This window comes from Hypanus sabinus, chromosome 9, assembly GCF_030144855.1.
Source record: "Hypanus sabinus isolate sHypSab1 chromosome 9, sHypSab1.hap1, whole genome shotgun sequence".
NCBI lineage: Eukaryota > Metazoa > Chordata > Chondrichthyes > Myliobatiformes > Dasyatidae > Hypanus > Hypanus sabinus.
In genome coordinates this window covers 120,507,962-120,526,476 of record NC_082714.1, presented here as the reverse complement: position 1 = coordinate 120,526,476, position 18,515 = coordinate 120,507,962, and the positions used below count along the sequence as shown (strand labels likewise).

At 37.1% G+C, this 18,515-nt stretch overlaps 1 protein-coding gene across 3 annotated transcripts in view; it reads right to left on the bottom strand.

The window, feature by feature from the left end:
• Window positions 1-3,885: 3,885 nt before the first annotated feature.
• Window positions 3,886-18,515, bottom strand: part of LOC132399757 (teashirt homolog 2) — a 531,261-nt gene continuing 516,631 nt past the window's right edge. For all 3 annotated transcript variants that reach the window (XM_059980472.1, XM_059980473.1, XM_059980467.1), the window contains one exon: window positions 3,886-4,022. The gene's annotated coding sequence lies outside the window, so the exon portion shown is untranslated. The remainder of the gene's footprint in view (window positions 4,023-18,515) is intronic.

Sequence of the window (18,515 nt, the reverse complement as noted above, 5' to 3'; positions counted from 1 at the left end):
AGACAGAACCCAGTAGATCAGGCAGCATCTATGAAGAGGAATAAACAATTGATGTTTTGGGCCGACATCCTTCATCAGCAGACTCACAGCACTGAAAAGCCAGTTTTAATGTTGTGTAACTCCATGGCTCTATTTTTTAAAATTATTAATGGGCCATGTTAATAAAAAGACATTTACAATTATGCTCACCTACTCATGTCTTTTCAAAAGGTTATGATTCACCTATCCTACCTCAGACACCTGTGGAGGAAGAGTCATTGCTGATATTCAAGGCAAAGATGAAAAGGCTTTTAAACTATGAGGAAGTCAAGTGCTATGGGAAAGGTAGGATCAGCTATGAACAAACTCAAGGGGCTGACTGGCTTACTCCTTCTCCTGGTTCTTACGTTCTTATGATTTAAAAGGCTTAGACACTTATCTCCAGTCTGGAGTGCAATTGTATTATTTGTCAGCAGCTGAAAATATTATTCTGCTTTTAAGTTTTGGTTCCATTGAAGTCAGAAGTGGAATTGAGCATATGGCTGTTTTCCATATAACCAACTGAGGATGAATTTCTGGGCAATAATCCATTTGGCCCAAGTTAAGTAAGTACAAATTCTGGGTGGTCATGCTATATAAACAACTGCTATTGTTACATATTACATACCTGCCACATCTTAGCTTTACAAAAAAAAACTAACATTTTGAAATGAAATTTCCAGTTAAAGGAGTTTGAAAATTTAATTAGGCAGCCTCAGAGAGAAACCGGCACCATTCTCCACACTTCTCTTTAGGAGTAAGCTACCGGTCAGATGGTCAGGATGACTATTATATAGAAATGCTCATGTTTCAGTTGGCTCCAGCAGACACCATGAGGAGTCAGGAAATTTGGGATGAGAACACTACCGGGGGTGGGGTTGCATGTAACTACCTCTGATTGATTTAGTATTATGTTATCGATTTCATATGGCTTTTGTACAGAGGATTCAAATAAAAAGCATGCAATCAGATGTTTACAGATAACCTGCCAAGTAAAGTAGTTAGAGGACATTTTTGCATGATTTGGGAATTATCTAATTAAAAATGATGAATTATAATGGCTTTTCTAAACCTGCTGAAAGAATACCAGGTAAGAGGTTCAAGTGATAAATGTAGGAATAGTGAGGCAGTGAGCAGCTGTTCCGCACTGATCAAACACTGCAGATAGATACTTCACTCACATGCTTCCAGCTTTAAGTGTGACTGGGGATTTTTATTGGCACCAAGATTTTTATTAATGTGAGGAACTGTTTTGCCTGTAGATCATTCACAGGGAATCCTACTTCTATTCCTATTACTAAATTTCTGATAATGACGTAAATAACAAATAAAATCTGCAATGAATGTTGTTTCTGTTCTGCCACTAGGATCTTTTAAATAAAAATTGCAGTTATTTTATGACAATAGCTAATGTACTTAATTGACACTTTTCGTGTTAAACTTGCAATGTGATCCCAGGAGAGTGGGGTGAAATCAGTTTGTGATGAAATACACAATTCAATATATTGAAACATACAATGACATCTTAATATGTTGCAGTGTCACTCCTGATTAATTAGGAGTAGAGACTACCATTCTGATAGAATGGTCATTACTTGGGACTTGGCACCTTGTATGCATAGGCTCTGGGCAATGTGTGCAATAACAAGACTTACTTCAGCAGGAAATTCTGACCATGTGACTGTGAGGAGATTTCTTTCCTGCACCACAGAGTCCCCCTCTGAATTTAACAGAAGTTTCTGGTGTTTGGGAACTCAGACTAAAACCTGACTTTTTAAAGAGCTCTCTTGCACATGAAATCCTCGAGACCCCAGAGCAGCAGCACTCGCAAAATAATATGAAAACATGTAATTACATTGATATCAAGAACTGCACATAAGGAAAATAGAATGCAGCAGGAGGAGTGTTTGGATGCTCTGGGATTACACAAGGTTATTCATGGATAAGGCGGATCAACAACATAAATGGTCTTCCAACCCTAGGAAGAAACTAGAATAGATTTTCAGCTGCAGTCTGTGGATTGCCAATCAAATACAGAAACCATCCAATTCTCACTATTGCATAGTTTCTACAAAATGCAACTACCTGAAAATAGACACTGCAGGATTTTAGACCAGGACCACATGATAAGCTTGGTAGGTTCTTATATATTTTTACATTAAATTGTTGATGGTTTAGGAAACTATAGCAATGAGAAACTAACAATATATTTTTGCTTGTTTACTGAACAATTAAGCTGCATGAAGGAGCTGATTAAAAGAGTTTCGCTGTGCGCCATGCAAGCATTGGATTCGAGATTGCAAAATGTGAGCAGTGGACTCAAGTGTTGCAAGGAGTTACATGTAACAGGTCCTTTTGGCCTCATAATAATTTTGTTTTGCAGTAAGAATTTAGATTAAGGCTACCAAATGCATTTTTAATTAAGTGACTAAGATAGGAAAGCAATGGGCTGTGTACTGATTTGCAATCTTAGTGCAATACTAATCTGCTTCCCTTGGCCTGTGGAATAAATTAATCCTTAGGCTCCATCAGTGAAAACAGATGAGAGATCTACTGAGAAATACAAAGATTTCCTGACAGTATTTGTACTGCATGTATATTGATAGGACTGGTCTCCTTCAACCTGTATGCAACAGCACCAGACAAAGCTGAAAAAAGCTTAATTTAAATTTATCATTAATAGCAAAGTATGGCACAAATGGAATACATGCCTCATGTATCAAAGCAAGAGAAAAAGTTTTCTTTTCTCGATAGAAGCCGCACCTGCATTTATGAAGTTGGACTGATCTCCCTGATTTACAATAAACAAGGGTGTTAATATACATCTTAAGTACCAATTATATTGTTACTTGGGGAATTGTCATAACCTCAGCAGGTTAACAATGGCTTGTACAAGATCGGTTGGCATCTACAAAAGAAGTAGTTGAACCTTCTAAAAATAAAAGTTACATTAATAAAGCTGATGTTTGTCCAGCAGTGTTTAATAAACTGAATACCCGATGTGTGTGCCTATGTGGTATTTATTGAACTCCTAGCTGCAGCATCACTCATTTTTGACTTTGTCTCTTGCGACCTTAACAGGGATAAATGGAGATGCATTCTGTTTACCTCCAATCTCTACCATTGAAGCTCACATTGTCTGTAGAAACAAAAGTTATCAGGATTGAGATGCAGTTGTCTGCTCCCTTGTGATATATTTTTTTCCTCCTTCAGCTGTAGGTTCATACTTGGTGTGATGCAGGATGTCAGAGAAGGGTATTTTTTTAAACAAGGACGGCAGCAGACTGATCCTCCTGGTAGCGAAAATGTCTACGTTGTTCCTATCCACAAAGAAGCCGATTCTGTACGCTATTGCAGTAGATGATAAACAGTGTACAAGTTTTTATTTTCTCTCTGGCTGGATCTCGTTCACTGCTTCATCAGTCTTTTTCTTCTTAGTTAGACAGATTGATCCCTTGTGCTGTTAAGACTGGAGTGGGAAAGCCAGGTGCAACATTGACAACTGGACTGGCTACAAACCACTTCCTTCATAAAGAGAGTGCTATGGGCCACAGCCGCAATTCAGCCATAATTCAATGTCAGCATCAGCAGGAAAGACATTAGTGTCCAATGTGATTGTATCTTTACATTAAACTTGGGCTTAAAGTTTGAAAAATCGTACCTTTTTTGCCATCAGGAGTAACCAATTGATGAAATAAACACATCAATGTTCCCAGCCATTATCCCCTAAAGAACACTTTGTTATGTGCACTGCAGAGAAGCAGCAGGGAGTAGAGAGCCCGAGCACAGTTTATCAATGAAAATCTAATAACATCCATAAGAATCGAGCTGAAAAATCAATACTTCATTACCAAATTGTTAGTGAGAATGAAGAGTAATTGCAGGAGTTGAGTGCTCTTTGCGGTCAGAGCACCTGGAGTTCAATGTCGTAGCTGAAGTGATGCAGGAGAGCGCCTGGACAAGGATGCCTGGACTGCAGATTGTGATCATTGTTTATCTTTGCCCTGAGGAGAAAAAAAGGAGTGACATTATTACTACATTTCAACTTGGCTCTCAAGGCATAGGTAATTAAAAAAACGCTTCTTTCTTTTAAGTCTCAGAACATTTAGGCAAAGCAAACTGTTGGCAGATTCTATGAACGGCATCAGGTAAGTTTCCTGCTTTAGACTCATCACCCAGGAGTGTTTCCTTGATCAGAGTCTGAAGTTCATGAGGAATCTTGAAGTGATATGTGTTGAAGCTAAAGTGTTCTCAATGACAACTACAGAGTTTTGAGATTGACTGCTTCACAGAAGTTACATTTTCAGGGACATTCCTGAGTTGCACTAATCAAACAGTTTTGACCTCACCAGATGCAGTATCACTTTCAACTTTTCAAAGTATCCCTATAAGCCACAAACAAAATTATCCCTTAACCTTTTAGTTTTGTTGCTTTTTTAAGCAACAGTTTAAAATACACTCACAAACTTCGTATTTCCTTATATAAATTTCATAATAGTGTAAATGCCTTTTCTTCTTAAGTATAGAGTTTTGATTCCTCAAAGACAATTTCTAATAGATTGTGAGATGATCACTTTGTAATTTACATTTAACTCTATAATGCTTGCTTTTCACTCTACAGCAGGCCAAATCATATATTTATTAACTACTCTTTAAGAGATAATTTTAGTATCTGCATTTTAATCAAACAATAAATGCCACAACAAAGTGAGGGAAATATTCACAGAATCAGTAAGGAATTATTTTAACAACCTATGTGATTATGCCAACATAAAAGCAAAAGAGAGGGCTTATAATACAGCAGAAACTAATGGGAAGTTAGAAGATTGGGAAACTTATAAAAACCAACATAAGGCAACTAAAAAGACATAAAGAGGAAAAAAGATGAAATATGAAGGTAGGCTAGCCAACAATATCAAAGAAGATACCTAATGCTCTTTCAGTTATATAAAGAGTTAAAGAGAGGCAAGAGTAGGTATTGGACTGCTGGAAAATGATGCTGGAGAGTTAGTAATGGTGGATGAACTGAATGAGAATTTTATGGAAGACATTAGCTGTACGTTGGAAGTTTGAGAGTACAGTTGCTATTACTAGGGAGAATTTGCTTGGTAAACTGAAAGGTCTGAATGTAGATAAGTCACCTGGACCAGATGGACTACACCCCAAGTTTCTGAAAGAGGTAGCTGAAGAGATTGTGGAGGCATTAATAATGATCTGCCAAGAATCAATAAATTCTGGCATGGTTCTGGGGGACTGGAAAATTGCAAATATCACTCCTCTCTTCAAGAAGGGAGAGAGGCAGAAGTAATAAGCCGACTCGCCAGACTTTAGTGCCTGAGAAGATGTCGGAGGTAATTGTTAAAGATGTAGTCTGGGGTACTTTGAGGACATGATAAAATAGGCCAAAGTCAGCATGGTTTCTATGGATTGGACATATTCAGAAAATAGGCAAAGAAGTGGCAAATGGAATACAGTGTTGGGAAGATGTATGGTTATATACTTTGGTAGAAGGAATAAAAGCATGGACCATTTTCTAACCAGGGAAGAAATTCAAAAATCTGAGGTGCAAAGGGACTTGGGAGTCATCATGCAGGGTTCCCTAAAGGTTAATTTGAAAATTGAGTTGGTGGTGAGGAAGGCAAATGTAAGGTTTACATTCATTTCGAGAGGACTAGAATATAAGGCAAGGATGTAATGCTGAGGATTTATAAGGCATTGGTGAGGCCTCACTGGGAGTATTGCGAGCAATTTTGGGCTCCTTGTCTAAAGGTGGCGGGGTAAAAATACGTCCCTCCCAAATAAGGTGTAAGGCATTCCCTCCCGCCACCAGTCTGCCAATCAGGGTCTCCCAATCAGTCTCCCAATCAGGGTCATGTGAAGCCATGGAAGCAGGTGGTGGATGGTCGTATGAGAAGCTGGTGCATATCACAAGTCCCGATTATGTGACCACTGGTGCCAGGCAGACAAACTCTGAAGAGTATTGATAATAGCTGGGGTCACCCGTCTTGTAAGCACTGCCCAGAGGAAGGAAATGGCAAGCCACCTCTTTTAAAAAATTTGCCAGGAATAACCATGGTTATGGATAGAGAAAAAAACAGATTAAAGATCTTGGATCAGTTTAAAGACAGATGGAAGACCATGATCGCTAATGTCATATGAATGAATTTAAGAAAGGATGTGCTGACATTGGAGAGGATTCGGAGGAGGTTCATGAGAAGGATTCCCAGAAGGAAAGGCTTACCATATGATCAGCAATTGATGGCTCTGAGCCTGTTCTCACTGGAATTCAGAACAATGAGGTGGACCTCGTTGAAACCTATTGAATGTTGAAAGGCTGATATAGAGTGGATAAGGAGAGGATGCTTCCTATAACGGGGGAGTCTAGGACCCGAGGACACAGCCTCAGAATAGAGAGATGTCCATTTAGAATGGCGACAAGGAGGAATTTCTTTAGTTAGAGGGTATGAATCTGTGCAATTCCTTGCTGCAGGTAGCCATGGAGGCCAGCTCATTGGGTGTAAGGCAGAGGTTGAAAAGTTCTTGATTAGTCAGGGTGTGAAAGGTTATGGGGGAAGGCAGGAGAATGGGTTTAAGGAGAATAAGAACATAGTACACAGGAGCAGAATTAGGCCATTCAGCCACGATGAAATTGTGCAGCAGACCCAATGGGCTGAATGGCCTAATTCTACTCCTGTGTATTACGGTCTTATTCACTGTAGCTGGGGAGCAGATACAAGAAAGCAGACTTATCAAAATGTTTGCAACCAGTGAAATACAATGGGACATTTACAACTCAATCCTGTACTCATTTGAACTCTGGATTGATATGTCCTCCATCACAATTCATTGGACAGCATTAATTTCTGGCTGTTTCATTCCACCCAGAACCCTGGGGGATTTGAAAGCTATTTGTAGCACCTCTACTGTTTTCCGCAGGCCGATATCTGCTAACTCAGCAGAGAATGGACACCTGGATATTTACACTTAGTGTGACAGTACACATTGTTGTTGTTACAAAAAAAATAGAAAATTCAGGAGTTCTAATGTCCCTGCTCAAGGTAGGTGATTGAATAAAGCTATATAAATCTTTTGTTTGATAAAAAGAAAGACTTTGAAAACGACATTGCAAATCTATTAACATGTTGAGAATTCTGGCCACAGTCTGTATAACCTTAGAAATGGGAAAATGATCTGCTCATTTGTAAACCTGAAATTGTTCAAGCAGATTGAAAAGACAAACAAAAACGTTACTACTTCACAGTCAACATTTCTCAAACAGCAGATTACTAGGCACTCCTATATGTGTATTGGATATTTGCCCATAATTATAATGTTACGATGGTATAATGCTAAAGAGGTAAATCCTAACCTAAAGAGCGCTATTTGAGGTCATTCTTACCCTTGGACAGTAGGTTCTACAATGAGTCAACCTATAGCCAGGTGAGTAGTGACCCCCTCCTGTTAGATTGTTTGAGGTAACTTATTTTTCATTCTTTCTTACTTCCCTTCTAATATTTGTATATCTGTGCACTTGTGATGCTCCTGTGACACTGCAATTCCTTCAGGATCAATAAAGTATCTATCTATCTATGCAATTCTCCCCCTATTTATAGTTTAAAACAATTAAAAATCAGTTTTTGGATAGACAGCTTCTCATTGTCATACTTCAAAAAAATTCTTAAGAAGCAGTGATTGGTTTCCTCTGACTCTGCTGCAGTTCCATAATCCAGTCAACAGCAGATGGGAAAATAATTTTGTGTCACTGGATGGTAGCAAATAATCGTTGGTAATTTTTGTGCAACAATACAACTGCAATGCGCTGGCAGTTGGAGGGATGTATTAGAGAGTGAAACTTGATAAACCAGTCTACCAGCTGTCTAACCTGCAATGCTAACAAATCATTTTAATAGGAAAACTATGCACTAAATCAAGAAAGAGTTAGACAAAATAGAATAAATTCAGAAACATGGCTGCTGGAGACCCTCTGGCTGTCATAATTGGCAAATGCTGGCTAGAGCTTTTAGTGTGTGCACTTGGAGCAAATAGGAATAGCCTTTTCCTCCAAACACATTTGCATCGAAGTTGTAATGGACATTATATGGTTTCTGTTGAAATAAAACTTCCACAAGATATTTCAGTCAGCCAATTGACTAAAAATAGATAATATAAAACTCTGAATTTATCTTGACTTCTTAAAAAATTCCTCCATCACTTATTTATTTCTTACTGTTTACTATAATTTATAAATATTACAAAATTTAATTTAAAAGCAGCCCATTTATTAAAATAAGCTCAAAACAGTAATGTTGAGTTGATAGACAAAAACATCTCTTTACATCTCTTACAGCGCAAAACTCCATAACAGTCAAATTAAAATATCCATATTAATTAAATTATAGTTCATAAATTACATATAAGTGCTACAACTAGAGCTATCATTTATCTCTCTTTCTTGTTGTCGGAGAATAAATTTAGTTCTCTGTTATCTGAACTGTTCTTATCCTTGTCATGTTCCTCCTTAGACAGCCACTAAGAGGCATCTGAGAGCCTCTCATTCAAGCCGACTGTGGTGCAAAATCTGGCATCTTTCCTCACAGAATGGCAGGATCCAAAGTGCAGATTCACTTCTGTCACAGCCTCCAATTCCTACTTAACTGTTTGCCCTCGAAATGATGCCAGTAATGTGCTGATGTCACTTTGTTTCGGATTTGTTCAGCTGTTGCTTCTGTTACAAAAATCTGGCACCTATAAGTGGGAGGGACTGGCAGCAGAATAAAGCCAGACGGACTTAGCTGCATAATTTTTGCTTATGCGAACAAGAAGCAGGATTCACCTTAAAGGGGCCCTGCAGCTTGATGATGAATATTGGTCAACGCAGTTAAGTAAAACATTTACCAAATATTAAAACAACTCTTGTTGAAGGTAGGATCACATGGGACAGGATTTCATAACAACACTGATTACATTTCTGCCTTTAAATTTCATGTATGTGCAACATTGGAAGTGAAATTCTACTTTGCTGTATTGGTGGTAGTATGCCAGAGTATGCTTGCTCTCAAAGAAGCTGCTTAAACTTTACCCATTAATTAAAAAAAAATTCAAAACAAGATGGGTAACCTGTTCCCAAACATTACTAACCAAATAGCAAGGCTTAAAATCACCCCATGGATACTGGGCTGCATCTTACACTGACAAATTTCTGGTTTACCTTGAAAAATGGATAACTTAAGATGCAGCATTGATAATGGTCCTTTAAAACAATGGGACCAAATAAAGTAAGATAATAGAGTTTCAATCACCAACTATCTTATTTCAATGTTTCCAGCATCAAGGAAATTCCACAATACTAATCTTGAAGCTTCTATAATGCTAATTGTGTATCAAGTGATTTGTACTAACTTCATTGCTCTGGGTTTCAATAAAATGTGTGAGATTAGTAAAAGGGTTAATACTTCATTACTAATTTTACATTTGGAACAAATTATCTTGAACTTTCACAGATTTTTAACAAACTAAAATAATGTGAATAATTATGGTTACGATGGTTTGATTTTATTTGATCAATTTTCTATCTATATCAGGCCTCTCCCTGGAAATTATTGAGAGTTGCCTACCAATACTAATGTTGCATGATGAAAGGTGGTATCTTACAGGAGTAATCTAGGAGCAGCCAGTTCTCATCAGGTAGTAAGAGTCAATGATAAAATCAAATGCAAGTTGGCTTCACCTCTAATCACACAGATACTTTAAAACTCACCCACAACTCTTTATTTAGCTCCATGGAAAAGTTGGTGTTTCCTGTCTTTGCCTCAAACTATCTATATTGATCCCAGAATTCAAGGTATTGTCATTGATTTACTCGTTCCCCAGCAACAGCAATGTTCTACTCTTATGGAGGGCCTGACTGAAACTGCCCATGCAGAAGTTGAAGGGGAAAACAAGGGCGTGCGTATCATTATGTTAGAGAAGTGCAAAGTGCCTATAAACTATCATAATGGATGAAATTCATCTCAATATATGGAGGCAGTTTGTTATAATTAGATACAAAGTACACTACAGATGCTGTGGGCAAAGCAATGCATACAACACACTGGAGGAACTCAGCAGGTTGGGCAGCATCCGTGGAAATGAGCAGTCAATGTTTCGGGCCGAGACCCTTTGTCAGGTCTGAAGAGGGAGGGAGCAGGGGCCCTATAAAGAAGGTGGCGGGAGGGTGGTAGGAGCTAGGTGTAAAACCAATAAGAGGAAAGATCAAGGGGTGGGGGAGGGGATAGGCAGGAAAGGTGAAGAAGGATTGTAAGGGGAAAGCACTATGTGTAGTAGAAGAAGGCAGAATCATGAGAGCGGTGATAGGCAGCTGGAGGAGGAGGCAGAGTGAAAGTGGGGCGGGGGAAGGGAGAGGGAGGGAATTACTGGAAGTTGGAGAATTCAATGTTCATGCCAAGGGGCTGGAGACAACCCAGACAGTATATGAGGTGTTGGTCCTCCAACCTGAGTTTGGCCTCATCATAGCAGTAAAGGAGGCCATGTATGGACATATCTGAATGGGAATGTGACACAGAGTTGAAGTGGGTAGCAACCGGGAGATCCTATCTGTTGTGGCGGATGGAGCAGAGGTGCATGATGAAGCCGTCTTCCTCCTCCAGCTGCCTATCACCTCTCTCATGATTCTGCCTTCTTCTACTACACAAAGTGCTTTCCCTTTACATTCCTTCTTCATCTTTCTTGCCTATCCCCACCCTGCTGAATTCCTCCAGTATGCTGTACATGTTGCTGTTATAATTAGATGAGGCTTAGATTATAGGGATGCTAATTCTTCCTTTTCCTTTCCTTAATGTCCCTCTCACTCCACTCACCTCTTTGCATGCACCAAATGCACAGACCTATTTAACTCTTCCACATGAAGTGATGCTGCCATTTCAAGATTACAGATCTTTAAAAAAAAATTTCTATCTGTCTACAGATCATGCGCCAGAATGACTCACCTTTGAGGGCAGCACTCTCTCTCCCACATTTACACAGAAAATGTGGCTCATGTACAAGAATATCTCACTTATTCTTGAAAGCCCACCTCATTACATGTTTATAATAGTTTTTTATGGATAAACGCATGGCTGTACTGTTTTGAAAGCTATAGTTAATGGTGAGCATATCTGTGAACTCAACACAATCTACTTTAGGAAATATATCCACTGGCTGACAAGTCTTAATGCTTATGAGTTTGAATATTGGCTTGCAGTGGGCTGTTTTTGTTGCAACAGCACTTGAGAAAATGATTCTGTGCTGATCTATTTCTGATCCTTCTGAAGCAAAAGCACTGGCAAGGGTGCGTAGATGAAAGGGTCCCATATAGTTCTACACAGAGACATTTTAAAGAATTGCAAACAATGACAGAAAGTTGAATTATTTCTGGAAATGTTCTGGGTCTGGCCTTGTCACGAAAGGCTCTGTTCAAAATGGTGTTGCAAAGAAAGTATGCAAAGTGAGCTGTCTGCAGGATGTTTCTGTTGGTCACTGGTGCCATCTTGAATTTTAGTTGCAATTGGTTGCAATTAAAATTCTATTGCAATAGAAAGAGAAGATTTGGTCATTAGCATACTTTCTTTGCTGGCACCACTACGCCAGAGCATTTCTAGAGAAAAACAACACTGCTATTGTTTGCAATTCCTTAAAATATTTCTGAGTAAAACTATATGGCCTTGAAGGTGGCAAAGAAATGGGGGCTCAACTCGACTCCTCTCCAAGACCTTACTGAGCACAACTGAGACATAAAACTCTGTTAATTATCCAATTGTTATTTATCAAGGGAACCCAAACTAATTTCCTGGGTTCTGCTCCTTTCGTGCATCTATTCAATATACTTCTAGAAGAATATTCGTGAAATGCAATGATTTAATGTCATACAAAGAGCCAGAGTCACAAAGCTGTTCAGCATTGAAATGGACCCTTCTGCCGAAATCATCCATTGTGACTTGATACTTATTTATACTGATCCTACCTGCCTGGATCTTTCTACCCCCTTCTCATCAAAGTACTGGTCCTAATGCCTTATAAATGTTGTAATTTTATCTGTCTCTGCCTCCTCTGCTGGTAGTTATACCACCATCCTTTATCTGAAAAACTTGTCTCTTGGATCCCTTTTGAATTTCTCCCCTTGCACCTTCAACATCTAGTTTTGGATTCCATTATCCTGAAAAAAAAAAGACTCAATCAACCTGATAACTTTCATAATCAACTTTCATAATTGAATAAACCTCGGACAGGTCAACCTCCTGTGCCCCTGTGGGAACAAACCCAATCTATCCAGTCTCTCCTTATAATGAAAGTCCTCCATTCTAGGTTGTATACTTGTGAATCTCTTCTGCATCCTTCCTAAAGCTTTTTCATTCTTTCCATTGTGTGGTGACCAGAACTGTACAAAACACTCAAAAAGTGCAGCTGTAAAATGCCATACCAACTTCTATACTCAACACTTCAGCTTAATAAATCAAGAATGTAAAATGCTTTCTTCACTGCACTATTCACATGTGGCACTATATTCAGGAAACTACAAACTTGCACCTCAGGTTACTGAATCTGTGCACATCTACTCTCCTAAGGTCCCTGCCATTTATATACTTGATGTTTTAAAGAATATTCCTTCACACTTATCTGGATTAAATTTCATCTATCATCATTCTGGCCAATTATTCAACTGATTTATATTCCTCTGTATCCATTGACAGCATTCTTCACTATTTACAACTTCTTTTCTCGTCAACAGCAAACTTACTAATTTAGCCCATCCACATCTCATCTGTCATTTATCAGTTTATATATATAATATATAATAAAATTACATAATTTTTTCAACAAATCAATACGATCCTTCATTTTGACCATTACTCTTCAACCTTTTGGAAGGTCATTTAGGCGCAATTATAAGGATATTGGTTTAAGGTCATTTCAAAATCTTAACTGAAATTTAAGCCCAGCACTGAAGGAATATTAAGTTATCTGAGGTGATTTACTTTAAAATATCGCATTGCAGAATCCAGAGAACAGCACCAATGTTTTTAATGCTAGACCATGTTCTCCCTTCAATTTTCACTGCCAAACAAAATTATTCATCATAAGATAGAACAATATATGATGAAATACATATTAATCATACTGAGTTATATAGAGCCTACAGGACAGACAGGCCAAATGGCCAATGTTTGCTTAATGTTTCCACTCCATTTTAGCAGGTGCTTCCATTTCTTGCTTCTGTATATGCTTAAAAAGCTTTTTCTATCTTGGCTCAATTGTACTTCATAGCAGGATGTTCTACTTCCCATTCCATTTTCTTGTTTACGCATTTCTCCTGACCCTTCTTATCGATTTATTAGTCACCAGATTATCCATAATTTCAAAGAATATCTTCAGCAACAGTGATATACTACTTTAACTGCTTTAACTAAAATTATGGTCAATGTTAATAAGGATTCTTACATTAAAAGACAGAATCTCTGATTCTTCACAAATTACAAAATTCATGCATTACTGCCTGTAGAGATCGTTCTGGTCTTTTATTTGTGTATGGGTTGCACAAGCCAGAGAAGACGTGGCTGCTGGGAGGAATAATTTGTTTTGTGAAATAAACTGCTAGACTGGCGTGGGAATGATTTACACAATGTGGACAACCCTCCACCCACCCCTGCAATGAGATGCTCTTCAGAATTTATTACTAGTTAAAAAACTCAAGGCACGATTGATAATAATAAACATGAATCTCTGAGATGAAAATCTTTCCAACTAACTTCAAAATATTTTCATTTATAGGTTTTTGTGTGGTCCTTTGTGTTGCTCAAAGCCCCATCACGATGCAGTGGAAGGAAAGATGGAGGAAAGGGTAACAGAAAGAAAGAGAACATTTTAGCAATATGGCATTTTTATTAATCAAGAAATAAGATATTTTAAAATATACCTTGCCTTTACATAACATTATCTGAATTGAAAATAGTTAAATGATCAGTACAGTTGATTGGAGAACTGGTTTATAAGATTACTGAGCCTGACAGCACTAAATTAACACACATGGTTAAAATGACATGATGCCTAAAGAACTCCCAGGTTAATGACTGTATCTCTGCTGATGGTAATTCAGTTCTCTTGAACAGCTTGGCTCAGTAAATCTTCTTGGCCAGCAGTTTTTACACCATTTTTCATAGCCCAAATAATTAGAAATGGACAAAACTCTTAAACTTGTTAAATGTTAATTGTAACACTATGTGATTAATGTGAAAACAGAACATTCCCTCTTCAACTAACCTAACAATTCCATCTGATGCCCTTATAAAGATTGACTTTCTCTCAAAAATAATATTTGCTTCCATTTTCAGTTTGCTCCTTTAATTTTTTGAGTGTTATTTTTAAATCAAAGTGGTGTACTTATATGAATATACAGTATGATCTGTGCTGGAAACTAAAGATTACGCAGGAAAGAAAGCAGCTTTTAAGATAAATACTGCAACTTCGAAAAAAGCAATGGACTTTTATGTTAAGGGAAAATGATAAACCAAAATATTCTTTAAAACTATTCATTTCATATTAGGCTAATAAAAGGACACTAGTCTCAACAAAAGTTTATTGTTAATATTTATGCTTTACCCAATGTTATTAGATTCTGGAATGGAAAGGATCTAATTCTGCTGACTTGTATTTTACAGAACCCGTAAAAAATCAGTTTATGAAAAACACAGAACACAACACATGTAATATGATAAATAGATTGGTCATATCAACACATATACAACAGCATTTACCAGTACCACTGCTGGTATTGATCAATCTGCAAGAATACCTTTGGAGAATAGAAGATGCAATAAATATTGATTTTTTTAAAAAAACACAATGAGTCAGAGAAATTATAACAATAAAACTGATCTGCATTATATTTACACTGGGCTCTAGAAAGGTCAGTGAAACATTCAATTAAGCAAAACCAGTGCATATTGCCTCTGTCATATTTATATCACAAGGCACCTCCTACCCGAATCAGCAAATCCAGATTTTGTAATTATAAATGATACAAATATACCGGTTAAAAAAAAGGCAATCCAATTAATACAGAATTTGTGGTCTTTGAATATTGTATTTGAAATAGAAAGCCAATCACTATGCAACTTAGTCAAATGGATAGTGTCTATGGGTAACAAGAAAGCACGGTAACAAAAGCTGTTGGTTCTGGCTAGGTGCTCAGACAACATACTGTAGCAATTTTACTGAAGCCCAGGAGGTCTTCTGTGCTGACAACAATCTCTGAACCAAGGCATTCATTGTTATTATTATTATTAAACGCATTCCTCTATTTTCAATGTTTATGATAAAGTAACTGTAAGGAATTTCAATATAAAAACCATGATAAATATTTCAACATTCTGTGACTTTATAGTACATTTAAACCTATACAGAACCATATCATATAGTTCACTCTCTATCATTCAATACCAAAAGTTTAGGGGAACATGGAAATTCTACATGTCTCCAGAATACTGAAAATTTGATTTATTATCAATGTTATCACTGTAACTACATCCTATATTTAGTAAATAAAATTGTATCAATCAATATTTTGTATTTCTACAAGACTATATTGATTTACGAATAATTAACAGAGGCCTAACTTCAAAATTATTGTCTACCTGTGCACAGTAACTGACTAGAAAAGACAACTTTTAATTGTGATGAAAATACTAACTGCTGACTTCTAGCTAAATTTTGTTCTCTTCTTTCCTAGGATTTTTGCTTCATGGGAAATAGAAACAAAATTACCACCACTGAAATTTACAAATAGAAAATATAGTTAAATCCAGATTTGATAATATTTCAGTCCACATTTCAGTACTAGCTAAAAATTGCTTAGGATTTTCTTGTTCCAAAGTGTAGCATGTCTCCTTACGTATTTGAGTTCAGTAATTTTGTTAAGCTCTTTCTCAGCTCAGCTCCCATCCACTCGGTGTCTGTTGCTCTGCTTCGTCAATGTGTTCCAGACTGTTTAATTAATCAGAATTATGTCCTTCTGCTTTACTAATAGCAGAGCAAACAAGGCCTACTTCCAAAATGTAGGAAGAAGAAATAAATGAATGTCCACAAAATAAGAGAACAGCCAAGAAAGTTAAATTAAAGAAGAACTATAAGCTCCAAGTACAGTAAATGAGTTACTTGATACTGGATTTGGGACCAATGTGATATCCTTTGGTGTGTGTGCTAGGGTAATTATAGCAGCATTCAATTTAGTCTGGTTATGCTGGAAACAACTGCATACCATTATTATGGAAATTATGCAATACATTGTTCCTACAATTGTTTCTGCACAAATATTTCAGTGACATTTGATTTTTTTTCTCTCTGGTTAAGATTTCAGCTAGCGAGACTATTGGTAGGAAATCCTGGAAGCTACCGTCTATCAAACACTGGAGATTTTAACCAAGGGTGCTCACTGACCTTCTTAAGGAGAGACAAAGAAATAAGATGAACCGGAATGTGTTGTAAAACCAAGCAGCAGTCCTTCTACAGCAGTGAAAAATGTTACACCATGGAATGTGCATACTGAATCAGGTCAGAGGAGTTGCTGCAAGTCGAATAGCTGGAATTTCCTTGACAAGTTGCTACTCCTTAAATTGCTCAGTATGTGCAGTGTTTATTGATTTTGAACAAGCAGCAACTTTCCACATTGTCTGTTCTATTTCAAATTGAGATCTCATCTTTTGAGATAGAAATATATATTTTATCCGAGAATAGAATAAAATTCAACATAATGATTACGTAGAAGATTTGATTATGTATGATATGTTAATAACACTATCTGGATAATTCATAATAGAAATAGCATTAGCACTGGAGATATAAAATAAATAAAATGTAAAAATAATTATAATGATCGCACAAGTACTTAATTCTAAGTGTTTTTGCCTTAAGTTTGTATCACTGCAGGCTGCAGCTGGTGTGTAATTCAGCACTGGCTTAAAACAGTTTGCTTATTTACATCTACATTTATGTTATTTGATTAACAACTCATTGACTTCATTTATATGAATACAGCACTACACCTGACACAACCAGCAAAATTATTTTCTAAATGCATGTGAAAAAAACAAGCATTTCTAATTTGCTGTTAACAAAGACTGGCAAATGATTAAAATATTGAAAAGAGCTGGTAGGAAAAGTAGCAAACGGACAGAGCACTGGCACAAAAATGGGAAGACGGATTTAGGGGCAAGGAGGATAGCTTGAAAATAAAGCAGAGCATGATGAGATTCCGGAGATAAATGGACAGAATTGTGCTGCCTGATACCAGTACGAATGTGCATGCATTTGCAGGGTGAAATTCCTCTGCTTCTTCAGTTGCGATGCCAAGCCTTAAAAATAAATGAACTCGTTTAAAATAAATGGATTAGATACTTTGTAAAAATAGCTGACAGACAAGTTTCATTTGAATACATTCGGGACAAAAAAAAATCTGGAAACATGAAATATAAACAGAATCCACTGGGAGCTTTGATGAAAGATGATATCCAAAACAGGATCATTTCTTTCCCTAGCTGATCACAACCAGCTTTTTTTTGTGTTTTCTTTTATATATGAGAATAGCAATTTTCAAATGATGGCATTTAATGATTAAAAAGAAACAGACAATATAGCTGAAACAAGAAATTAAGGAACAATGTAAGGGGAAGAGAAGAAAAAACTAATGATTCAAGGAAGCCAAAGGAAATAGGTAAAACGATAAAAAGTGAAAAAACAGTGAAGATCAACAAAAAAAGGGAGGAGTAAACAAGCAGCCAGCAAGGAACATTGGAATATAAAAGAAAAAAAAATGAGCAGTCAGTGTGGAAGATTAAAAAATCTTTTCAGTCTTTCTGATTTGAATGCAATCTCTATTGAGAACAGCCATTGAGAATTTATCTGCTCTCAACAGCTGTTCTCAGTGCTGGTACTGAAAGAGGTATAGATTCTGGCACCTCGTCAGTAAGGATCACTTAGCTTGCTAACTGATGCCATGGATGTAGTGTTCAGAAACCTTCATACTGGAATCAAACCTTGACGACACAGCAATCATCAAGAACTAAACTGTATAAAGTGACAAGGTGCCGGAACCCTATAAAGCATTCCAGATGCACACCCTGGGTTAACACAGACCACACCTAACTGTAACTCCACACACTCATTTGTTATCAACTGTCATGGTTGGGCACTGACTTTTATCTAGAACTGACTCTGGGCCTAACTGACCTGGGAATATTCAAATAGCATTGTACGTGAAAGGCTGTTTCCCACCACAATGAGCACAAAATTATATCATTACTGCATCTCATAAATATTGGAAACTGAGGGCTAAAAAGGTATGCTGCATAGATTTGAATTTTGATAACTCTGAATTACAGTAGGTCACTAAAAAATATTACTGTCTCTTTAAATGATGGGGCTTGGGATTACACTGTACTGAATACATTTTTCCACTACATCACACACTG